The sequence below is a fragment of the Salmo salar genome, unplaced genomic scaffold (assembly GCF_905237065.1).
Source record: "Salmo salar unplaced genomic scaffold, Ssal_v3.1, whole genome shotgun sequence".
In the NCBI taxonomy this organism is placed as follows: Eukaryota; Metazoa; Chordata; class Actinopteri; order Salmoniformes; family Salmonidae; genus Salmo; species Salmo salar.
The window spans coordinates 31,271-58,690 of NW_025547321.1; the positions used below are offsets into that span (position 1 = coordinate 31,271).

Genomic DNA, 27,420 nt, shown 5'->3' on the forward strand with positions numbered 1-27,420 from the left:
CATTATACCTATATCATACCTATTTCATTATACCTATATCATACCTATATCATTATACCTATATCATACCTATTTCATTATACCTATATCATACCTATATCATTATACCTATAGCATTATACCTATATCATAACTATATCATTATACCTATATCATAACTATGTCATTATACCTATAGCATTATACCTATATAAATATCATTATAACTATATCATTATAACATTTTTTACATTTTAGTCATTTAGGGGACGCTCTTATCCAGAGCGACTTACAGTAGTGAATGCATACATTTCATACATTTTTTTCCCCGTACTGGTCCCCGTGGGAATCGAATCCACAACCCTGGCGTTGCAAACACCATGCTCTACCACTATATCATTATAACTATATAACTATATCATTATAACTATATCAACTATATCATTAGAACTATATCACTATATCATTAGAACTATATAACTATATCATAACTATATCATTGTAACTATATCATAACTACATAACTATATAACTATCATAACTATATCATTATAACTATATAACTATATCATAACTATATCATTATAACTATATCATAACTATATCATTATAACTATATAACTATCATTATAACTATATCATAACTATATAACTATATCATTATAACTATATAACTATATCATTATAACTATATAACTATATCATTATAACTATATAACTATATCATTATAACTATATAACTATATCATTATAACTATATAACTATATTATTATAACTATATACCTATATCATTATAACTATATACCTATAGCATTATAACTATATACCTATATCATTATAACTATATACCTATATCATTATAACTATATCATTATAACTATATCACTATATCATTATACCTATATCATTATAACTATATACCTATATCATTATAACTATATACCTATATCATTATACCTATATCATTATACCTATATCATTATAACTATATCATAACTATATCATCATAACTATATCATAACTATATCATTATACCTATATAACTATATCATTATACCTATATCACTATATCATTATACCTATATCATTATAACTATATCATTATAACTATAACTATATCATTATAACTATATAACTATATCATTATAACTATATAACTATATCATTATAACTATATAACTATCATTATAACTATATACCTATATCATTAGAACTATATACCTATATCATTAGAACTATATACCTATATCATTAGAACTATATACCTATATCATTATACCTATATCATTATAACTATATACCTATATCATTATACCTATATCATTATAACTATATACCTATATCATTATAACTATATACCTATATCATTATAACTATATACCTATATCATTATAACTATATACCTATATCATTATAACTATATACCTATATCATTATAACTATATACCTATATCATTATAACTATATACCTATATCATTATAACTATATACCTATATCATTATAACTATATAACTATATCATTATAACTATATCATTATAACTATATCATTATAACTATATAACTATCATTATACCTATATACCTATATCATTATAACTATATACCTATATCATTATAACTATATACCTATATCATTATACCTATAATCATTATAACTATATAACTATATCATTATAACTATATACCTATATCATTATAACTATATACCTATATCATTATAACTATATACCTATAATCATTATAACTATATACCTATAATCATTATAACTATATACCTATATCATTATAACTATATACCTATATCATTATAACTATATACCTATATCATTATAACTATATACCTATATCATAACTATATACCTATATCATTATAACTATATACCTATATCATTATAACTATATACCTATATCATTATAACTATATACCTATATCATTATAACTATATACCTATATCATAACTATATACCTATATCATTATACCTATATAACTATATTATTAACTATATAACTATATCATTATAACTATATCATTATACCTATATAACTATATTATTAACTATATAACTATATCTATATCATTATATCTATATAACTATCATTATACCTATAACTATATTATTAACTATATCATTATACCTATATCATTATAACTATATCATTATAACTATATCATTAGCTATATCATCATAACTATATAACTATATCATCATTACTATATCATAACTATATCATCATTACTATATCATAACTATATCATCATAACTATATCATAACTATATAACTATATCATAACTATATCATCATAACTATATCATAACTATATAACTATCATAACTATATCATCATAACTATATCATAACTATATCATAACTATATCATCATAACTATATCATAACTACATCATTATACCTATATAACTATATTATTAACTATATAACTATATCTATATCATTATATCTATATAACTATCATTATACCTATATAACTATATTATTAACTATATAACTATATCATTATAACTATCATTATAACTATATAATTATATCATTATAACTATATCATAACTATATCATCATAACTATATCATCATAACTATATAACTATATCATCATAACTATATCATAACTATATCATCATAACTATATCATAACTATATAACTATATCATAACTATATCATCATAACTATATAACTATATCATAACTATATCATCATAACTATATCATAACTATATAACTATATCATCATAACTATATAACTATATCATAACTATATAACTATATCATCATAACTATATCATAACTATATAACTATATCATAACTATCATTATAACTATATCATTAACTATATCATAACTATATAACTATATTATAACTATATAACTATCATAACTATATCATCATAACTATATAACTATATTATAACTATATAACTATCATAACTATATCATCATAACTATATCATAACTATATCATCATAACTATATCATAACTATATAACTATATCATAACTATCATTATAACTATATCATTAACTATATCATAACTATATAACTATATTATAACTATATAACTATCATAACTATATCATCATAACTATATAACTATATTATAACTATATAACTATCATAACTATATCATCATAACTATATCATAACTATATCATCATAACTATATCATAACTATATAACTATATCATCATAACTATATCATAACTATATAACTATATCATAATAACTATATCATAACTACATAACTATATCATCATAACTATATCATCATAACTATATCATCATAACTATATCATAACTATATAACTATATCATAACTATATCATAACTATATCATCATAACTATATCATAACTATATAACTATATCATCATAACTATATCATAACTATATAACTATATCATAATAACTATATCATAACTACATAACTATATCATCATAACTATATCATCATAACTATATCATCATAACTATATCATCATAACTATATCATCATAACTATATCATAACTATATAACTATATCATCATAACTATATCATCATAACTATATCATAACTATATAACTATATCATAATAACTATATCATAACTATATAACTATATCACAACTATATCATCATAACTATATCATAACTATATAACTATATCATAACTATCATTATAACTATATCATTAACTATATCATTAACTATCATAACTATATAGTTATATCATTATAACTATTTCATTATCCTTAAGGCCACTGCAACCACATTATCTTGTTATTTGCTGAAAGAAGTGGATCTCTATAAGGTCGTCGGCTGCCCCTACACCTTTCGTTTCAAGGTTCATCGAGTTGTACAGTGTTTTATGGGTCTTTGGGCACCAATGTTGTACTGGACTGTCAGTTGACTAACTATCATTGTAATATGTTGCTCTTGAGCGTGAAAAACACAGCGGTGTTGCAATTCTTGACACACTCAAACTGGTTCGCCTGTCACCTACTACCCATACCCTGTTCAAAGACACTTCAATATTTTGTCTTGCCCCATTCACCCTCTGAATGGTCACACATACACAATCCATGTCTCAATTGTCTCAGGGCTTAAAAATCATTCTTTAACCATGTCTCTTCCCCCCTTCATCTACATTTTGATTTGAAGTGACACCAATAAGGGATCGTAACTTTCACCTGGTCAGTCATGTCATGGAAAGAAAGAGCAGGTGTTCCTAATGTTTTGTCCAGTGTGTATATGTATGACAGTATATTCTATCTGTATGTGATCTATATCTACCTCAGGACTCTCAGGAGTTCCTGCGCTGTCTGATGGACCAGCTCCACGAGGAGCTGAAGGAGCCTCTGGCCGAGCCCCTCGACAACGACCAACACTCGCACGCCATCGCCATGGACGACGACGGCCCCGACGACGACAGCCCCAGCCAGTCGGACAACGACTTTCAGTCATGCGAGTCGTGCGAGCGGGTGGACAGAGAGGGTCAGGGTGGGAGCGGGGACGGGCAGGCGGCGCCGCCGCCAAGGGAGGAGTCTAAAGAGGCGGAGATGCTGATCCCCGACGGGCCTGACTCCTCCCACTCCTTCAGCCAGACCAATAGGGAGTGGCAGAAAGAGAAGAACCTGATCAACGACCTCTACCGGGGGTCAGGGGCCGCGGGGTCAGCGGGAGACCTGGATAAAGACGTGAATACCGCTCCCGCGGTGGCCACGCCCATCGTCAGCAGCCAGGGGACAATCAAAGTCCAGATACAGAGCCGCATGGCTGGTGGGTGGCGTGGCTGGTGGGTGGCGTGGGTGGCGTGGCTGGAGGGTACACCATGAATGAATGGAGGAATTCATTAATTAATGAAGGGATGAATTATGGAGTGAGTGGGTGGGTGAGTGAGTGGGTGAATGAATGAATCACGTAAACCATCACATCAGCCTAAGTCTCCTGTCTGTAGTACTCCAGACTGTGGTAGCCCATTGGTTTAAAGCCTGATGGTATTTATAGCAGGTGAACATACGTCTTCAGGTCTAAGCTTGGAGCTTCTAACACTGCTGTAGTAGAACTAGCTCGTAATTACTTTACCTATTGAAGTTAAAGGCTCTGATTTGTAAATTGTTCTGGATTAAAGAGCGTCTGCTAGAATGACTGAAATATAAATGTAACTAACAGTCTGCACCTCTCTGTTCCCAGAGCTGCAAGTCGTGTCCAGCAGCACCCGGACCCAGAGTCCAGTCCATATGGAGGGACACTGCCTCACCAAGATGTCCTCCAGTCCCCCCAAGACTAACTCTGTCTGGCCAGGAATGTCCTCCAGCCATAAGAAAGGTACAATATGAAAAATGTATTTTTGTGAGGCCATCACTAAATGAAAATACACAAAGGCAACAATACAGAAAACAGTCATTAGAGTATCTATCTACGGCCTCTCTATTGGCGCAGTGGTTTAAGGCTAGCTGTGCCACTAGAGATTCTGGGTTCGAGTCCAGGCTCTGTCGCAGCCGGCTCAGCGTCGTCCGGGTTAGGGGAGGGTTTGGCCGGCAGGGATGTCCTTGTCCCATCGCTCTCTAGCGACTCCTGTGGCGGGCCGGGCGCAGTGCACGCCGACACGGTCGCCAGGTGTACGGTGTTTCCTCCGACACATTGGTGCGGCTGGCTTCCAGGTTAAGTGGGAATTGTGTCAAGAAGCAGTGCGGCTTGGTTGGGTTGTGTTTCGGAGGACGCACGGCTGTCGGCCTTCGCCTCTCCAGAGTCCGTACGGGAGTTGCAGCGATGAGACAAAACTGTAACTGCCAATTGGAAACCAGGGAAAAAAGGGGTACAAATAAATAAAAAGATGATCTATCATCGAGCAATTCAATCAACACCTTGACTCTCTGACTCTCTGACTCACCCAGACTCTCTCTCTGTCTCTCTGTCTCTCTGTCTCTCTCTCTCTGACTCATTGACTCTCTCACTCTCTCTCTGACTCTCTCTCTGACTCACTGACTCTCTCTCTCTGACTCTCTGACTCTCTGTCTCTCTGTCTCTCTCTCTCTCTCTCTCTGACTCTCTGTCTCTGTCTCTCTGTCTCTCTGTCTCTCTGTCTCTCTCTCTCTGACTCATTGACTCATTGACTCTCTCACTCTCTCTCTGACTCTCTCTCTGACTCACTGACTCTCTGACTCTCTCTCTGACTCACTGACTCTCTCTCTCTGACTCTCTGACTCTCTCTCTCTGACTCTCTCTCTCTCTGACTCTCTCTCTGTCTCTCTGTCTCTCTGTCTCTCTCTCTCTGACTCATTGACTCTCTCACTCTCTCTCTGACTCTCTCTCTGACTCACTGACTCTCTGACTCTCTCTCTGACTCACTGACTCTCTCTCTCTGACTCTCTGACTCTCTCTCTCTGACTCTCTGACTCTCTCTCTCTGACTCTCTCTCTCTGACTCTCTCTCTCTGACTCTCTCTCTCTGACTCTCTCTCTCTGTAGTGTCCTCGTTCTCCTCAACAAAGAGCCAGAAGAAGTACCGTAGTGTGATATCAGACGTGTTTGATGGGACCATTGTCAGCTCAGTACAGTGTCTGACCTGTGATCGGGTGAGTAGTTTTTCCAGCCATCTTGTGGGGCTCCTTCTTCCTCTCAGGCCTTAACGCGAGGGGGGGGTTAACTTGACTCACGTCTCTCTGCCTCATCTTTTGGAATATTGCGTTACTCTGAACCCACACTGTTCTGCAGGAAGGCCTGCCGGTTTGGACTTGATGGAGTACAGCGGAAGTGACTTTACGCAGCAGGTTAGGAGAATGAGCGTAGCAGGTTAGGAGAATGAGCGCAGCAGGTTAGGAGAATGAGCGCCAGCAGGTTAGGAGAATGAGCGCAGCAGGTTAGGAGAATGAGCGCAGCAGGTTAGGAGAATGAGGGCCAGCAGGTTAGGAGAATGAGCGCCAGCAGGTTAGGAGAATGAGCGCAGCAGGTTAGGAGAATGAGGGCCAGCAGGTTAGGAGAATGAGCGCCAGCAGGTTAGGAGAATGAGCGCAGCAGGTTAGGAGAATGAGCGCCAGCAGGTTAGGAGAATGAGCGCCAGCAGGTTAGGAGAATGAGGGCCAGCAGGTTAGGAGAATGAGCGCCAGCAGGTTAGGAGAATGAGGGCCAGCAGGTTAGGAGAATGAGGGCCAGCAGGTTAGGAGAATGAGGGCCAGCAGGTTAGGAGAATGAGCGCCAGCAGGTTAGGAGAATGAGGGCCAGCAGGTTAGGAGAATGAGGGCCAGCAGGTTAGGAGAATGAGGGCCAGCAGGTTAGGAGAATGAGGGCCAGCAGGTTAGGAGAATGAGGGCCAGCAGGTTAGGAGAATGAGGGCCAGCAGGTTAGGAGAATGAGCGCAGCAGGTTAGGAGAATGAGCGCAGCAGGTTAGGAGAATGAGCGCAGCAGGTTAGGAGAATGAGCGCCAGCAGGTTAGGAGAATGAGCGCCAGCAGGTTAGGAGAATGAGCGCAGCAGGTTAGGAGAATGAGCGCAGCAGGTTAGGAGAATGAGCGCAGCAGGTTAGGAGAATGAGGGCCAGCAGGTTAGGAGAATGAGCGCAGCAGGTTAGGAGAATGAGGGCAGCAGGTTAGGAGAATGAGGGCAGCAGGTTAGGAGAATGAGCGCAGCAGGTTAGGAGAATGAGCGCAGCAGGTTAGGAGAATGAGGGCCAGCAGGTTAGGAGAATGAGGGCCAGCAGGTTAGGAGAATGAGCGCCAGCAGGTTAGGAGAATGAGCGCCAGCAGGTTAGGAGAATGAGGGCCAGCAGGTTAGGAGAATGAGGGCCAGCAGGTTAGGAGAATGAGGGCCAGCAGGTTAGGAGAATGAGGGCCAGCAGGTTAGGAGAATGAGGGCCAGCAGGTTAGGAGAATGAGGGCCAGCAGGTTAGGAGAATGAGCGCAGCAGGTTAGGAGAATGAGCGCAGCAGGTTAGGAGAATGAGCGCCAGCAGGTTAGGAGAATGAGCGCAGCAGGTTAGGAGAATGAGCGCCAGCAGGTTAGGAGAATGAGCGCAGCAGGTTAGGAGAATGAGGGCCAGCAGGTTAGGAGAATGAGCGCCAGCAGGTTAGGAGAATGAGGGCCAGCAGGTTAGGAGAATGAGGGCCAGCAGGTTAGGAGAATGAGGGCCAGCAGGTTAGGAGAATGAGCGCAGCAGGTTAGGAGAATGAGCGCCAGCAGGTTAGGAGAATTAGGTTAAGGTTGGGTAAAGGGGTTAGCTAAAATGCTACAATTGTCCTCGACTCAACTCAAACATATCTAGCAACAACCAGACCTTCCCTCAGAACATCCTTTTGGTTTCCATTAATGCGATTCTGCCTCATCTTTACATCTCATAATCACATATCACTCTTCCCTCCAGGTGTCAGTGACCCTCGAGAACTTCCAGGACTTGTCCCTGCCCATCCCAGGTAAGGAGGACCTGGCTAAACTCCACTCCTCCTCCCATCAGACATCTCTGATCAAGGCCGGCTCCTGTGGAGAGGCCTACGCAGCCCAGGGATGGGTGGCCTTCGTCATGGAATACATCAAGAGGTTTGTTATGTTATATACAGAATGTTATTACAGTACGTCAAAAAAGGTACGTACCTGATCAGTGTTATGAATGAGGCATAATAACGGTCAAAATAACAACATGTTTTTAGTACATCAACAAGTCCTGTAACGTTATAAGGATATGAACGATGTGATGAGGCAGTGTGAGTCAGCAGGTTGACTCAGGAGATAATGTGACAAGCCGTACAGATCAGTCATGTCAGGCCCTGTGTCCCCAGCACACACTTCCTTACCACTTTTATAGTGGATAGTCTCCAGCAGTGGTGTAAAGTACTGATCTGAGGACTCACTAAACAGAGAACATCCCTGGTCATCTCTACTGCCTCTGATCTGGAGGACTCACTAAACAGAGAACATCCCTGGTCGTCCCTACTGCCTCTGATCTGGAGGACTCACTAAACAGAGAACATCCCTGGTCATCCCTACTGCCTCTGATCTGGAGGACTCACTAAACAGAGAACATCCCTGGTCATCCCTACTGCCTCTGATCTGGTGGACTCACTAAACAGAGAACATCCCTGGTCATCCCTACTGCCTCTGATCTGGAGGACTCACTAAACAGATAACATCCCTGGTCATCCCTACTGCCTCTGATCTGGTGGACTCAGTAAACAGAGAACATCCCTGGTCATCCCTACTGCCTCTGATCTGGAGGACTCACTAAACAGAGAACATCCCTGGTCATCCCTACTGCCTCTGATCTGGTGGACTCAGTAAACAGAGAACATCCCTGGTCATCCCTACTGCCTCTGATCTGGAGGACTCACTAAACAGAGAACATCCCTGGTCATCCCTACTGTCTCTGATCTGGAGGACTCACTAAACAGAGAACATCCCAGGTCATCCCTACTGCCTCTGATCTGGAGGACTCACTAAACAGAGAACATCCCTGGTCATCCCTACTGCCTCTGATCTGGTGGACTCACTAAACAGAGAACATCCCTGGTCATCCCTACTGCCTCTGATCTGGAGGACTCACTAAACAGAGAACATCCCTGGTCATCCCTACTACCTCTGATCTGGAGGACTCACTAAACAGAGAACATCCCTGGTCGTCCCTACTGCCTCTGATCTGGAGGACTCACTAAACAGAGAACATCCCTGGTCATCCCTACTGCCTCTGATCTGGTGGACTCACTAAACAGAGAACATCCCTGGTCGTCCCTACTGCCTCTGATCTGGAGGACTCACTAAACAGAGAACATCCCTGGTCATCCCTACTGCCTCTGATCTGGTGGACTCACTAAACAGAGAACATCCCTGGTCGTCCCTACTGCCTCTGATCTGGAGGACTCACTAAACAGAGAACATCCCTGGTCATCCCTACTGCCTCTGATCTGGAGGACTCACTAAACACACATGCTTTGTTTGTAAATTGTCTGAATGTTGGAATGTGCCCCTGGCTTTCCGTAAATTTAAAAACAAGAAAATGGTGCCATCTGGTTTGCTTCATATAAGGAATTTGAAATGATTTATACTTTTACTTTTGATACTTGTATTTATTTAATTTTATTTAACTAAGCAAGTCAGTTAAGAACACATTCTTATTTTTTTTAATTTCACCTTTTATTTAACCAGGTAGGCCAGTTGAGAAGAAGTTCTCATTTACAACTGCGACCTGGCCAAGATAAAGCAAAGCAGTGCGACAAAAACAACAACAGAGTTACACATTAACAAATGTACAGTCAATAACACAATAGAAAAGAAAAATAGAAAAATATATATACAGTGTGTGCAAATGAAGTAAGATTAGGGAGGTAAGGCAATAATTAATTACAATTTAGCATCAACACTGGAGTGATAGATGTGCAGATGATGATGTGCAAGTAGAGATACTGGGGTGTAAAAGAGCAAGAGGGTAAGTAATAATATGGGGATGAGGTAGTTGGGTGGGCTATTTACAGATGGGCTGTGTACAGGTACAGTGATCGGTGAGCTGCTCTGACAGCTGATGCTTAAAGTTAGTGAGGGAGATATAAGCCTCCAGCTTCAGTGATTTTTGCAATTCGTTCCAGTCATTGGCAGCAGAGAACTGGAAGGAAAGGCGGCCAAAGGAGGAGTTGGCTTTGGGGATGACCAGTGAAATATACCTGCTGGAGTGTATGCTACGGGTGGGTGTTGCTATGGTGACCAGTGAGCTGAGATAAGGCGGGGCCTTACCTAGCAGAGACTTATAGATGACCAGGGTGACTTTTACTTTTACTTAAGTCATTTTCCATTAAGGTATCTTTACTTTTACTCAAGTATGACAATTGGGTACTTTTTCCACCACTGGTCTGCGAACACCAAGTGTTTTGTCTAGAGGTCAATATATAGGGGTTATATCTCATAGGGGTCAATATATAGGGGTTATATCTCATAGTGGATAGTCTGCTAACACCAAGTGTGTTGTATTGAGGTCTTTCCTGAGCATGTGACTCGACCAGGAACAACTCTATTTCCTGGTTGAAGCAGATAAACACATTGTTAGTAGGGGTCAGGGTTGGGGTCAACATTAACACATTGTTAGTAGGGGTCAGGGTTGGGGTCAACATTAACACATTGTTAGTAGGAGTCAGGGTTGGGGTCAACATTAACACATTGTTAGTAGGAGTCAGGGTCAACATTAACACATTGTTAGTAGGGGTCAGGGTTGGGGTCAACATTAACACATTGTTAGTAGGGGTCAGGGTTGGGGTCAACATTAACACATTGTTAGTAGGAGTCAGGGTCAACATGAACACATTGTTAGTAGGGGTCAGGGTTGGGGTCAACATTAACACATTGTTAGTAGGGGTCAGGGTTGGGGTCAACATTAACACATTGTTAGTAGGGGTCAGGGTTGGGGTCAACATTAACACATTGTTAGTAGGGGTCAGGGTTGGGGTCAACATTAACACATTGTTAGTAGGAGTCAGGGTCAACATTAACACATTGTTAGTAGGGGTCAGGGTTGGGGTCAACATTATCACATTGTTAGTAGGGGTCAGGGTTGGGGTCAACATTAACACATTGTTAGTAGGGGTCAGGGTTGGGGTCAACATTAACACATTGTTAGTAGGAGTCAGGGTTGGGGTCAACATTAACACATTGTTAGTAGGGGTCAGGGTTGGGGTCAACATTAACACATTGTTAGTAGGGGTCAGGGTTGGGGTCAACATTAACACATTGTTAGTAGGAGTCAGGGTTGGGGTCAACATTAACACATTGTTAGTAGGGGTCAGGGTTGGGGTCAACATTAACACATTGTTAGTAGGGGTCAGGGTTGGGGTCAACATTAACACATTGTTAGTAGGGGTCAGGGTTGGGGTCAACATTAACACATTGTTAGTAGGAGTCAGGGTTGGGGTCAACATTAACACATTGTTAGTAGGGGTCAGGGTTGGGGTCAACATTAACACATTGTTAGTAGGAGTCAGGGTTGGGGTCAACATTAACACATTGTTAGTAGGGGTCAGGGTTGGGGTCAACATTAACACATTGTTAGTAGGGGTCAGGGTTGGGGTCAACATTAACACATTGTTAGTAGGAGTCAGGGTTGGGGTCAACATTAACACATTGTTAGTAGGGGTCAGGGTTGGGGTCAACATTAACACATTGTTAGTAGGGGTCAGGGTCAACATTAACACATTGTTAGTAGGAGTCAGGGTTGGGGTCAACATTAACACATTGTTAGTAGGGGTCAGGGTTGGGGTCAACATTAACACATTGTTAGTAGGGGTCAGGGTTGGGGTCAACATTAACACATTGTTAGTAGGGGTCAGGGTCAACATTAACACATTGTTAGTAGGAGTCAGGGTTGGGGTCAACATTAACACATTGTTAGTAGGAGTCAGGGTTGGGGTCAACATTAACACATTGTTAGTAGGGGTCAGGGTTGGGGTCAACATTAACACATTGTTAGTAGGAGTCAGGGTTGGGGTCAACATTAACACATTGTTAGTAGGGGTCAGGGTTGGGGTCAACATTAACACATTGTTAGTAGGGGTCAGGGTTGGGGTCAACATTAACACATTGTTAGTAGGGGTCATGGTTGGGGTCAATTCCATTTCAATTCCAATAAATACAAAACACTTCAAAACAAATTCAAAGTGTTTTAAGAGAATTGGAATTTTAGTGTACTTCCTGAATTGACTGGAGTCGAAGTGGAATTGAACCCAACCCTGTTCGGAGCCATCAGTGAGTTTTATGTGAAGTCTATTCTGTTAACGTTAAAACTGTTGTGATTATGTCCTTGTGTTCCAGCTGGTGGTGGGGTCCTGTGGTGACCTTACAGGATTGTTTGGCTGCCTTCTTCACCAGAGACGAGCTGAAAGGTGAGGACCTTGACTGTCTGTCTCTCTCTCTCTGGTACCTGTTTCGGTCTGGAGCGTTGCTGACGGCGTTGTTTCTGTGTCCCCCTAGGTGATAACATGTATAGCTGTGAGAAATGCAAGAAGTGAGTACCTGAACAACAGAATTATATGTAAAATCATTACATAGATGACTGAATGGAAATTCTTCATGGGTTTTAACTCAGGAAACATGAATAAAGATTTAATTAAGACTGTGATTTTTCTCTCTGCTAGATTACGGAACGGAGTGAAATTCTGTAAAGTTCAGAGTGTACCAGAGGTCAGTGTTCAAACACTTTAGAAAAGCCACGAGGCTCATATTACAGTATATACGGTCATATTACAGCTGATATTACAGTATATACGGTCATATTACAGCTGATATTACAGTATATACGGTCATATTACAGCTGATATTACAGCTGATATTACAGTATATACGGTCAAATTACAGCTGATATTACAGCGGATATTACAGTATATACGGTCATATTACAGCTGATATTACAGCTGATATTACAGTATATACGGTCATATTACAGCTGATATTACAGCTGATATTACAGCTGATATTACAGTATATATGGTCAAATTACAGCTGATATTACAGCTGATATTACAGTATATACGGTCAAATTACAGCTGATATTACAGTATATACGGTCATATTACAGCTGATATTACAGCTGATATTACAGTATATATGGTCAAATTACAGCTGATATTACAGCTGATATTACAGTATATATGGTCATATTACAGCTGATATTACAGTATATACGGTCATATTACAGCTGATATTACAGCTGATATTACAGTATATACGGTCATATTACAGCTGATATTACAGCTGATATTACAGTATATACGGTCATATTACAGCTGATATTACAGTATATACGGTCATATTACAGCTGATATTACAGCTGATATTACAGTATATACGGTCATATTACAGCTGATATTACAGCTGATATTACAGTATATACGGTCATATTACAGCTGATATTACAGCTGATATTACAGTATATACGGTCATATTACAGCTGATATTACAGCTGATATTACAGTATATACGGTCATATTACAGCTGATATTACAGCTGATATTACAGTATATACGGTCATATTACAGCTGATATTACAGCTGATATTACAGTATATACGGTCATATTACAGCTGATATTACAGCTGATATTACAGTATATATGGTCATATTACAGCTGATATTACAGCTGATATTACAGTATATATGGTCATATTACAGCTGATATTACAGCTGATATTACAGTATATACGGTCATATTACAGCTGATATTACAGCTGATATTACAGTATATACGGTCATATTACAGCTGATATTACAGCTGATATTACAGTATATACGGTCATATTACAGCTGATATTACAGCTGATATTACAGTATATACGGTGCATTTGGAAAGTATTCAGACCCCTTGACTTTTTCCCGCCAACAAAATTTACGTTACAGCCTTATTCATAAATTGATTAAATAGTTTATTTTCCTCATCAATCTACACACAATACCCCATAAAAACAAAGCGAAAACAGGTTTTTAGAATAAAATAAAAAACGGAAATATCTTATTTACATACATATTCAGACCCTTTGCTATGAGACTCTAAATTGAGCTCAGGTGCATCCTGTTTCCATTGATCATCCTTGAGATGTTTCTACAACTTGATTGGAGTCCACCTGTGGTAAATTCTATTGATTGGACATGATTTGGAATGGCACACACCTGTCTATATAAGGTCCCACAGTTGACAGAGCAAAAACCAAGCCATGAGGTTGAAGGAATTGTCCGTAGAGCTCCGAGACAGGATTGTGTCGAGGCACAGACCTGGGGAAGGGTACCAAAACATTTCTGCAGCATTGAAGGTCCCCGAGAACACAGTGGCCTCCATCATTCTTAAATGGAAGAAGTTTGGAACCACCAAGACTCTTCCTAGAGCTGGCCGCCCGGCCAAACTGAGCAATCGGGGGAGAAGGGCCTTGGTCAGGGAAGTGACCAAGAACCCGATGGTCACTCTGACAGAGCTCCAGAGTTCCTCCATAGAGATGGGAGAACCTTCCAGAAGGACAACCATCTCTGCAGCACATGACAGCCCGCTTGGAGTTTGCCAAAAGACACAAGAATCTCTGGTCTGATGAAACCAAGATTGAATGCTTTGGCCTGAATTCCAAGCCTCACGTCTAGAGGAAACATGGCACCCATCCCTACAGTGAAGCATGGTGGTGGCAGCATCATGTTGTGGGGATGTTGTTTTAGCTTCAGGGCCTGAGACTAGTCATAATTGAGGGAAAGATGAATGGAGCAAGGTACAGAGAGATGCTTGATGAAAACCTTCTCCAGAGCGAAGGTTCACCTTCCAACAGGACAACGACCCTAAGTACACAACCAATACAATGCAGGACAAGTCTTTGAGTGGCCCAGCCAGAGCCTGGACTTGAACCCGATCGAACATCTCTGGAGAGACCTGAAAATAGCTGTGCAGTGACGCTCCCCATCAAACCTGACAGAGCTTGAGAGGATGTGCAGAGAAGAATGGGAGAAACTCCCCAAATACAGGTGTGCCAAACTTGTAGCGTCATACCCAAGAAGACTCAAGGATGTAATCGCTGACAACGGTGCTTCAACAAAGTATTGAGTAAAGAGTCTTAATACTTATATAAATGTGATATTTCAGTATAAAAAAAATTATACATTTGCAAACATTTCTAAAATCCTGTTTTTGCTTTGTCATTTTGTGTGTGTAGATTGATGAGGACAAAAATATATATATTTTAAAATAAGGCTGTAACGTAACAAAATGTGGAAAAAGTCAAGGGGTCTGAATACTTTCAGAATGAGCTGTATATACACTACATGGCCAAAAGTATGTGGACACCCCTTCAAATTAGTGGGTTCAATTTCAGCCAGGTGTGTTTTAATTTTTTATTTAACCTTTATTTAACTTGGCAGGTCAGTTAAGAACAAATTCTTATTTTCAGTGACAGCCTAGGAACAGTGGGTTAACTGCCTTGTTCATGGGCAGAACGACAGATTGTTACCTTGTCAGCTCGGGGATTCGATCTTACAACCTTTCGGTCACTAGTCCAACGCAAACTTTCGATTACTAGTCTAACCACTAGGCTACCTGCCATGTATAAAATTTAGCACACAGCCATGCACTCTCCATAGACAAACATTGGCAGTAGAATGGCCCGTACTGAAGACCTCAGGGATTTACAACAATGCACAAGTTAGTTTGTCACATTTCTGCCCAGCTAGATGTCCCGGTGAACTCTTAAGTGCTGTTATTGTGAAGTGGAAACGTCTAGAAGCAACAACTGCTCGGCCGCGAAGTGGTAGCTCACAACATCTGGCAATCCGACGGACGAATCTGGGTTTGGCGGATGCAAGGAGAACGCGACCTGCCCGAATGCATAGTGCCAACTGTAAAGTTTGGTGGAGGAGGAATAATGGTCTGGGGCTGTTTTTCATGGTTTGGGCCCCTTAGTTCCAGTGAAGGGAAATCTTAACGCTACAGCATACAATGACATTCTAGATGATTCTGTGCTTCCAATTTTGTGGCAACAGTTTGGGGAAGGCCCTTTCCTGTTTCAGCATGACAATGCCCCCGTGCACAAAGCCAGGTCCATACAGAAATGGTTTGTTCAGATCGGTGTGGAAGAACTTGACTGGCCTGCACAGAGCCCTGACTTCAACCCCATCGAACACCTTTGGGATGAATTGGAACGCCGACTGCGAGCCAGGCCTAATCGCCCAACATCAGTGCCCGACCTCACTAATGTTCTTGTGGCTGAATGGAAGCAAGTCCCCTACAGCAATGTTCCAACAGTGGAGGCTGTTGTAGTAGCAAAGGGCGGACCAACTCCATATTAATGCCCATGATTTTGTATGAGATGTTCGACGAGCAAAGTGTCCACATACTTTTGGCCATGAAGTGTATGTGATTTATTGTCACATACATCAGATAGGTGCAGTGAATTGTGTTTTTATACAGGGTCAGTCATAGTATTACAGCGTCCCTGGAGCAAATTAGGGTTAAGTGTTTTGCTCAAGGGCGACCGGCAGAGTTTTCACCTTTCGGGTTAGTGGCCCGCCGCTCTAATCGCTAGGCTACCTGCTACTAAACCAGGGGAGGTATTACTCAGTTACACTTTCAATTCAATATAATTATTAAATCCATTTTGTTTTAATTCCCTTTCCAGATCTTGTGTATCCACCTGAAGCGGTTTAGACACGAGCTGATGTTCTCCACTAAGATCGGGACTCACGTCTCTTTCCCATTGGAGGGCCTGGACCTGCAGCCCTTCCTGGCCAAGGACAGCTCTGCCCACACCACCTCCTACGACCTGCTGTCCGTCATCTGTCACCATGGCACCGCCAGCAGTGAGTGTTGGTTCAGGCCACCCCCCCTCTGAGGTCTGTTCTAGGGAGGTAGACAGAGGGATCTGGATTGACGGATAGACCTTGAGGGCTTTCAACATTTAATTTTTTTTTTTTTTAATGTAATCAACTTCACGGTCCCCTGTGGCTCAGTTGGTAGAGCATGGTGTTTGCAACGCCAGGGTTGTGGGTTCGATTCCCACGGGGACCAGTACGGAGAAAGAAAAAAAATAATTATGAAATGTATGCATTCACTACTGTAAGTCGCTCTGGATAAGAGCGTCTGCTAAATGACTAAAATGTAAAATGTCGTGGGGATTGTTATCCTTTTCTCGTTAACCTCTTTTCTCTTCCTCCTCTCCCTCCTCCTACTCTCGCCAGGTGGCCACTACATAGCCTACTGTAGGAATGACCTGAACAACCTGTGGTATGAGTTTGACGACCAGAGCGTCACCGAGGTGTCAGAATCCTGCGTCCAGAACGCTGAGGCCTACGTTCTGTTCTACAAGTAATAAACACCAACACACCCTAGGAGTGGTATCATATAACTACATCCTCTAGGAGTGGTATCATATAACTACATCCTCTAGGAGTGGTATCATATAACTACATCCTCTAGGAGTGGTATCATAGAACTACATCCTCTAGGAGTGGTATCATATAACTACATCCTCTAGGAGTGGTATCATATAACCAATACACCTTAGGAGTGGTATTATATAAACAACACACCTAGGAGTGGTATCATAGAACTACATCCTCTAGGAGTGTTATCATAGAACTACATCCTCTAGGAGTGGTATCATAGAACTACATCCTCTAGGAGTGGTATCATAGAACTACATCCTCTAGGAGTGGTATTATAGAACTACATCCTCTAGGAGTGGTATTATATAACCAACACACCTAGGAGTGGTATCATAGAACTACATCCTCTAGGAGTGGTATCATAGAACTACATCCTCTAGGAGTGGTATCATAGAACTACATCCTCTAGGAGTGGTATCATAGAACTACATCCTCTAGGAGTGGTATTATAGAACTACATCCTCTAGGAGTGGTATCATATAACCAACACACCTAGGAGTGGTATCATATAACCAACACACCTAGGAGTGGTATTATATAACCAACACACCTAGGAGTGGTATCATATAACCAACACACCTAGGAGTGGTATCATATAACCAACACACCTAGGAGTGGTATTATATAACTACATCCTCTAGGAGTGGTATCATATAACCAACACACCTAGGAGTGGTATCATATAACTACATCCTCTAGGAGTGGTATTATATAACCAACACACCTAGGAGTGGTATTATAGAACTACATCCTCTAGGAGTGGTATTATATAACCAACACACCTAGGAGTGGTATCATATAACCAACACACCTAGGAGTGGTATCATATAACTACATCCTCTAGGAGTGGTATTATAGAACTACATCCTCTAGGAGTGGTATTATATAACCAACACACCTAGGAGTGGTATTATAGAACTACATCCTCTAGGAGTGGTATTATATAACCAACACACCTAGGAGTGGTATCATATAACCAACACACCTAGGAGTGGTATTATAGAACTACATCCTCTAGGAGTGGTATCATATAACCAACACACCTAGGAGTGGTATTATAGAACTACATCCTCTAGGAGTGGTATTATAGAACCAACACACCTTAGGAGTGGTATCATATAACCAACACACCTTAGGAGTGGTATCATATAACTACATCCTCTAGGAGTGGTATCATATAACTACATCCTCTAGGAGTGGTATCATATAACTACATCCTCTAGGAGTGGTATCATAGAACTACATCCTCTAGGAGTGGTATCATAGAACTACATCCTCTAGGAGTGGTATTATAGAACTACGTCCTCTAGGAGTGGTATTATAGAACTACGTCCTCTAGGAGTGGTATTATAGAACTACATCCTCTAGGAGTGGTATTATAGAACTACGTCCTCTAGGAGTGGTATTATAGAACTACGTCCTCTAGGAGTGGTATTATAGAACTACGTCCTCTAGGAGTGGTATTATAGAACTACATCCTCCTCTTCTATCACACAAAGCAACACAGCATAAAACCACCACACTAAGAACAATTATAAGACTTAATCCTACACAGTGGGGCGACATCCTTCCTCTAGACATTAACAGCAGCAACAGAATTCTAATCTGCCAGGATTTGAGCTCTCTCTGGAGGAAGTGCCCGTTTTAGCAGATAAATCGTTTTCTGTAAACAGGAAGTTGCCGTGCTGTTGTACAGACCACGTCCATTTAGTTTATTTAGCTCACGGTTACTAATGTGTACTGTTTGTGTCCCTCCAGGAAGAGCAACGAAGAGGCGCTGAAGGAGAGGAGGAGGGTGACGGGTCTCCTCGGCGTGACGGAGCCCAGTCTGCTACAGTTCTACGTCTCCAGACAGTGGCTCAACAAGTTCAAGACCTTCGCTGAGCCTGGACCTATCTCCAATGACGACTTCCTCTGCTCACACGGAGGTACGGGGCTATGGGCATTTATCTTTCCAACTATCCATGTCTGTCTCTATCAGACATTTATATATCTTTATCTCTATCTGAATCAGCCAGCCATCCAGACAGTCAGCCAGACAGCCAGTCAGCCAGTCTGCCAGCCAGCCAGTCAGTCAATTGCTCAACTGTCTAAGCAACTGGGGGGGGGACCAAATGAATCCATGTTTCCAGAGATATTGGGTGAGGTTAATGTTAGGTGGTACCCATTACCCATAATGACTTGTGATGAGGATCATTTTAAATGTTGTGTTATCAGGCGTGCCGCCTGCCAAGGCAGTGTTCATCGATGACCTGGTAGTGATGCTGCCGCAGAACGCGTGGGACCATCTCTACAGCAGGTCAGTTTCATACAGCGACACCATACCGTCATTAAGTGGGATTCACTACGTTTTTACATGGAGGAGTATTAAAACAGGATTGTTAGGGAAATCCTTTTTCTTTGCGTACAATGTTTTAATCAAACTATATTAATCGAGAGTTATTCACAGTGTTTAACCGTACCCATAGTTGATAAAGTCGTGTATTTTTACGGGCTAGGAGCATCGTCTTACGTCAGAGAGCGAGACGATGCGGCTAAGGGGAGGTTTATTCACTGAGCTGTGTTTCAAGGACTGAATTCTGGGACTGTGGTTCTCTGGTCAAGGTGTTACTAAGCTGTGATTGGTCTGCCAAGGTGTGTTACTGAGCTCTGATTGGTCTGTCAAGTTCTGTTACTGAGCTCTGATTGGTCTGTCAAGTTCTGTTACTAAGCTGTGCATGATCTGTCAATGTGTGTTACTAAGCCATGATTGGTCTGACAAGTTGTTACTAAGCCATGATTGGTCTGACAAGGTGTGTTACTAATCTGTGATTGGTCTGACAAGGTGTGTTACTAATCTGTGATTGGTCTGGTCAAGGTGTGTTACTAAGCTGTGATTGGTTTGTTGTCTAGGTACGGAGGCGGGCCTGCTGTCAACCACCTGTACGTGTGTCACACTTGTCAGACCGAGATTGAGAAGCTGGAGAAGAGGCGCAGGACAGAGCTGGACATGTTTATCCGGGTAAGGCCTTTCACGGATCCTTTCCTTTGCAGGATTTTTTTCCACCCCAGCACTAACGCACCTGTTTTAATGTTCTCAATTCATTGAAATTATAATCTTTCTCTCTCAACTCTCTTTCTTTCCCGTCCTCTCCCCTTCCCTCGCTCTTCTCCCTATCCTCCCCTCCTCTCTCCCCATCTCCTCTCTCCCCCATCTCCTCTCTCCCCATCTCCTCTCTCCCTCTCTTCCTCTCTCCCTCCATCCCCTCTTCCTCTCTCCCTCCATCCCCTCTCTTCCTCTCTCCCTCCATCCCCTCTCTCCCCCATCCCCTCTCTCCCCCATCCCCCATCCCCTCTTCCTCTCTCCCCCCATCCCCTCTCTCCCTCCATCCCCTCTCTCCCCCATCCCCTCTCTCCCCCATCCCCTCTCTCCCCATCTCCTCTCTCCCCATCCTCTCTCCCCCCATCCCCTCTCTTCCTCTCTCCTCCCATCTCCTCTCTCCCCCATCCCCTCTCTTCCTCTCTCCCCCCATCCCCTCTCTTCCTCTCTCCCCATCCCCTCTCTTCCTCTCTCCTCCCATCTCCTCTCTCCCTCCATCCCCTCTCTTCCTCTCTCCCCCCATCCCCTCTCTCCCCCATCTCCTCTCTCCCCATCCTCTCTCCCCCCATCCCCTCTCTTCCTCTCTCCTCCCATCTCCTCTCTCCCCCCATCCCCTCTCTTCCTCTCTCCCCCCATCCCCTCTCTTCCTCTCTCCCCCATCCCCTCTCTTCCTCTCTCCTCCCATCTCCTCTCTCCCTCCATCCCCTCTCTTCCTCTCTCCCCCCATCCCCTCTCTTCCTCTCTCCCCCATCCCCTCTCTTCCTCTCTCCTCCCATCTCCTCTCTCCCCCCCATCCCCTCTCTTCCTCTCTCCTCCCATCTCCTCTCTCCCCCCATCCTCTCTCCCCCCATCCCCTCTCTTCCTCTCTCCTCCCATCTCCTCTCTCCCCCCATCCCCTCTCTTCCTCTCTCCTCCCATCTCCTCTCTCCCCCCATCCTCTCTCCCCCCCATCCCCTCTCTTCCTTCCTCTGTTCAGCTGAACAAGGCGTTCCAAGAGGAGGAGTCTCCAGTGATCATCTACTGCATCAGCATGCAGTGGTTCAGAGAGTGGGAGGGCTTTGTCAAGGGAAAGGACAATGGTGAGTGGTTGGTTCAGAGAGTGGGAGGGCTTTGTCAAGGGAAAGGACAATGGTGAGTGGTTGGTTCAGAGAGTGGGAGGGCTTTGTCAAGGGAAAGGACAATGGTGAGTGGTTGGTTCAGAGAGTGGGAGGGCTTTGTCAAGGGAAAGGACAATGGTGAGTGGTTGGTTCAGAGAGTGGGAGGGCTTTGTCAAGGGAAAGGACAATGGTGAGTGGTTGGTTCAGAGAGTGGGAGGGCTTTGTCAAGGGAAAGGACAATGGTGAGTGGTTGGTTCAGAGAGTGGGAGGGCTTTGTCAAGGGAAAGGACAATGGTGAGTGGTTGGTTCAGAGAGTGGGAGGGCTTTGTCAAGGGAAAGGACAATGGTGAGTGGTTGGTTCAGAGAGTGGGAGGGCTTTGTCAAGGGAAAGGACAATGGTGAGTGGTTGGTTCAGAGAGTGGGAGGGCTTCGTCAAGGGAAAGGACAATGGTGAGTGGTTGGTTCAGAGAGTGGGAGGGCTTTGTCAAGGGAAAGGACAATGGTGAGTGGTTGGTTCAGAGAGTGGGAGGGCTTCGTCAAGGGAAAGGACCATGGTGATTGGCTAAACAGATACTTTTGGTCATGTAGTGTATGTGGACACCTGCATGTCGAACATCTCATTCCAAAATCATGGGCATTAAAAGGGAATTGGTCCCCCCTTTGCTACTACAACAGCCTCCACTGTTGGAACATTGCTGTAGGGGACTTGCTTCCATTCAGCCACAAGAACACTAGTGAGGTCGGGCACTGAGGTTGGGGCGATTAGGCCTGGCTCGCAGTCGGCGTTCCAATTCATCCCAAAGGTGTTCGATCTCGACAAACCATTTCTGTATGGACCTGGCTTTGTGCACCAGGGGACTTCTCATGCTGAAACAGGAAAGGGCCTTCCCCAAACTGTTGCCACAAAGTTGGAAGCACAGAATGGTCTAGAATAAATAATGGCACCGGAGGAGATGGCTGCCGTTGTAAGGGCTCTTAACCAATCGTGCGTGTTTTTGTAACTTATTTTGTACATAATGTTTCTTTCACCGTCTCTTATGACCAAAAAGTCCTTCTAGATATCAGGACAGAGATTACTCACCTCGTACTGGACAAAGATTTTTTTCTTTTAATGAATCGGATGCAAAGGATTTACTTCAGACATCGTCATTCGCAGGAGAAAGAGACGGAGATATCGGGACGTAGGTCGGGGTGCCTTGTAAGGATCCGACGGCGAGTGGGTAATCTGCCTCTACCATCAGTCCTATTAGCTAACGTACAAATGGATAACAAAATAGACAAGCTACGATCACGAATATCCTACCAATGGGACATTCAAAACTGTAATATCTTATGTTTCACTGAGTCGTGGCTGAACAACGACATGGATAACATACAGCTGGCTGGGTTTACGCTGCCTCCGGTAAGACAAGGGGTGGAAGTCTGTGTCTATTTGTCAATAACAGCTGGTGCACGAAATCTAATATTAAGGAAGTGTCAAGGTCGCCTGAGGTAGAGTATTTCATGATAAGCTGTAGACCACACTATTTACCAAGAGAGTTTTCATCTATATTTTTTCGTAACTATCTATCTACCACCACAAACCGATGCTGGCACTAAGACCGCACTCAACGAGCTGTATAAGGCCATAATCAAACAGGAAAACACTCATCCAGAGGTGGCGCTCCTAGTGGCCGGGGACTTTAATGCAGGGAAACTTAAATCAGTTTTACCTCATTTCTATCAGCATGTCACATGTGCAACCGGAGGAGAAAAAAAACTCTGGACCACCTTTACTCCACACACAGAGATGCGTACAAAGCTCTCCCTCGCCCTCCATTTGGCAAATCTGATCATAATTATATCCTCCTGATTCCTGCTTATAAGCAAAAACTAAAGCAGGAAGTACCAGTAACTCGCTCAAATCGGAAGTGGTCAGATGACACAGATGCTAAGCTACAGGACTGTTTTGCTGCACAGACTGGAATATGTTCTGGGATTCTTCCGATGGCATTGAGGAGTACACCACATCAGTCACTGGCTTCATCAATAATCGATGACGTCCCCCGCAGTGACCGTACGTACATACCCCAACCAGAAGCCATGGATTACAGGCAACATCCAGACTGAGCTAAAGGGTAGAGCTGCCGCTTTCAAGGAGCGGGACTCTAACCCAGACATTTATAAGACATCCCGCTATGCCCTCAGACGAACCCTCAAAAGCGTCAATACAGGACTAAGATTGAATCATACTACACCGGCTCCGACGCTCGTCGGATGTGGCAGGGCTTGCAAACTATTAGACTACAAAGGGAAGCACAGCCGCGAGCTGCCCAGTGACACGAGCCTACCAGAAGAGAGAAATTATTTCTATGCTCGCTTCGAGGCAACACTGAAGCATGCATGAGAGCATCAGCTGTTCCGGATGACTGTGTGATCATGCGCTGCGCTGACCATGCGCTGACCAACTGGCAAGTAATCTTCACTGACATTTTCAACCTGTCCCTGACTAAGTCTGTAATACCAACATGTTTCAAGCAGATCAGCATAGTCTCTGTGCCCAAGAACACTAAGGTAACCTGCCTAAATGACTACTGACCCGTAGCACTCTGGTCTGTAGCCATAAAGTGCTTTGAAAGGCTGGTCATGGCTCACATTAACACCATGATCCCAGAAACCCTAGACCCACTCCAATTTGCCTACCGCCCCAACAGATCCATAGATGACGCAATCTCTATTGCACTCAACACTGCCCTTTCCCACCTGGACAAAAGGAACACCTACGTGAAAATGCTATTCATTGACTATAGCTCAGCATTCAACACCATAGTGCCCTCAAAGCTCATCACTAAGCTAAGGACCCTGGGACTAAACACCTCCATCTGTAACTGGATCCTGGACTTCCTGACGGGCCGCCCCCAGGTGGTAAGGGTAGGTAACAACGCATCCGTCACGCTGATCCTCAACACAGGGGCCCCTCAGGGGTGCGTGCTCAGTCCCCTCCTGTACTCCCTGTTCACTCATAACTGAACTGCAAGGCACGACTCCAACACCATCATTAACTTTGTCGATGACACAACAGTGGTAGGCTTGATCACCGATAACGACGAGACAGCCTATAGGCAGGAGGTCAGAGACCTGGCCGTGTGGTGCAAGGACAACAACCTCTCCCTCAACGTGATCAAGACAAATTAGATGATTGTGGACTACAGGAAAAGGAGGGCCGAGCACACCCCCATTCTCATCGACGGGGCTGTAGTGGAGCAGGTTGAGAGCTTCAAGCTCCTTGGTGTCCACATCGCCAACAAACTATCATGGTCCAAACACACCGACAGTCGTGAAGAGGGCACGACAAAGCCTATTCCCCCTCAGGAGACTGAAAAGATTTGGCATGGGTCCTCAGATCCTTAAAAAGTTCTACAGCTGCACCATCGAGAGCATCCTGACTGGTTGCATCACCTAAGGCACTACAGAGGGTAGTGCGTACGTCCCAGTACATCACTGGGGCCAACCTTCCTTCACTTTAACTCTACCTACATGTACATATTACCTCAATTACGTCGACTAACCGGTGCCCCCTGTATTTAGCCTCACTACTGTTATTGTACTGCTGCTCTTTAACTATTTAGTTTTTACTTTACACTTATTTTTCTTGAACTGCATTGTTGGTTAAGGGCTTGTAAGTTAGCACTTCACTGTAAGGTCTACACCTGTTGTATTCGGCGCATATGACAAATAACATTTGATTTGAATGACATTGTATGCTGTAGCGTTAAGATTTCCCTTCACTGGAACTAAGGGGCCTAGTCCGAACCATAACAAAACAGCCCCAGACCATTATTCCTCCTCCACCAAACTTTACAGTTGGCACTATGCATTCGGGCAGGTCGTGTTCTCCTGGCATCTGCTAAACCCAGATTTGTCCGTCGGACTGCCAGATGGTGAAGCGTGATTCATCACTCCAGAGATCGCGTGTCCACTGCTCCAGAGTTCAATGGCATCGAGCTTTACACCATTCTAGTCGATGCTTGGCATTGTGCATGGTGATCTTAGGCTTGTGTGCGGTTGCTCGGCCTTGAAAACCCATTTCATGAAGCTCTTGACGAACAGTTCTTGCGCTGACGTTGGTTCCAGAGGCAGTTTGGAACTTGGTAGTGTTGCAACCGAGGAAAGATGATTTTTATGCGCTACGCGGTTCAGGACTCAGAGGTCCCTTTCTGTGTGCTTGTGTGGCCTACCACTTCGCGGCTGAGCCGTTGTTGCTCCTAGATGTTTCCACTTCACAATAACAGCACTTACAGTTGACCGTGGCAGCTCGGGCAGAGCAGAAATTTTATGAACTGACTTGTTGGAAAGGTGGCATCCTATAACGGTGCCAAGTTGAAAGTCACTGTGCTCTTCAGTAAAGGCCATTATACCTCCAATGTTTGTCTATGGAGATTGTGTGGCTGAAGTAGCCAAATCCACTCATTTGAAGGGGTGTCTACATACTGCTGTATAGATAGAGTAGTAGGTGTAATTTGGAGTCTCCACCTCCAGCTGTTGAAAGGAGTGCTATAAAATGCTATATTAGGCTGCCTTCGGACTACATTTTATGTGTCATTAATAATTTATTTCCCTCTCCCTTGCAGATCCACCGGGACCAATCGATAACTCTAAGATCGCGATCAACAAGAATGGCCATCTAACACTCAGACAAGGTAACAGCCTGACCCAGTCAACTCTTCTGTCTTCTCTAAATCTCCCTGCTAATACAATGGCCTATCGGTTGTGAGGCTGATGGAACTGTAGTGGACACACACTTGATCAAGATTAGATTCTTCTGAAAAGCTACTAATATGTTTACGTTATTTCAGTCTCGTTAAATCTGTGTGCTACTTACTCCCTCAAGGAGCTGACTCGGGACAGATCTCTGAGGAGACGTGGAACTTTCTCCACTCCATCCACGGAGGAGGACCGCTGGTAACAGTCCGGCCCAACGCCTCTCACCCCGAACTAGAGGCCTCCTCGCAGTCTAAGGAGAAGATATAGGTGGAGACGTGCTACGTTTAAATCTACCTACATTACCAACCTCTTCACAGGAAACAACCTACCTACTGTACCAACCCCCTAACAGGAACTACCTAACTACCAACCCCTAACAGGAACTACCAACCCCCTAACAGGAAACTACTTAACTACCAACCCCCTAACAGGAACTACCAACCCCCTAACAGGAAACTACCAACCCCCTAACAGGAAACTACCAACCCCCTAACAGGAAACTACCAACCCCCTAACAGGAAACTACCTAACTACCAACCCCTAACAGGAACTACCAACCCCTAACAGGAAACTACCTAACTACCAACCCCTAACAGGAACTACCAACCCCCTAACAGGAACTACCAACCCCTAACAGGAAACTACCAACCCCCTAACAGGA

At 42.9% G+C, this 27,420-nt stretch overlaps 1 non-coding gene and 1 pseudogene across 1 annotated transcript; both read left to right on the forward strand.

The window, feature by feature from the left end:
* Positions 1 to 27,105, forward strand: part of LOC123731775 (ubiquitin carboxyl-terminal hydrolase 33-like) — a 47,153-nt pseudogene extending 20,048 nt beyond the window's left edge.
* trnaa-ugc (transfer RNA alanine (anticodon UGC)) lies at positions 17,389 to 17,463 on the forward strand. The gene has a single exon. It is a non-coding gene; the product is annotated as a tRNA-Ala (tRNA).
* Positions 27,106 to 27,420: the final 315 nt, after the last annotated feature.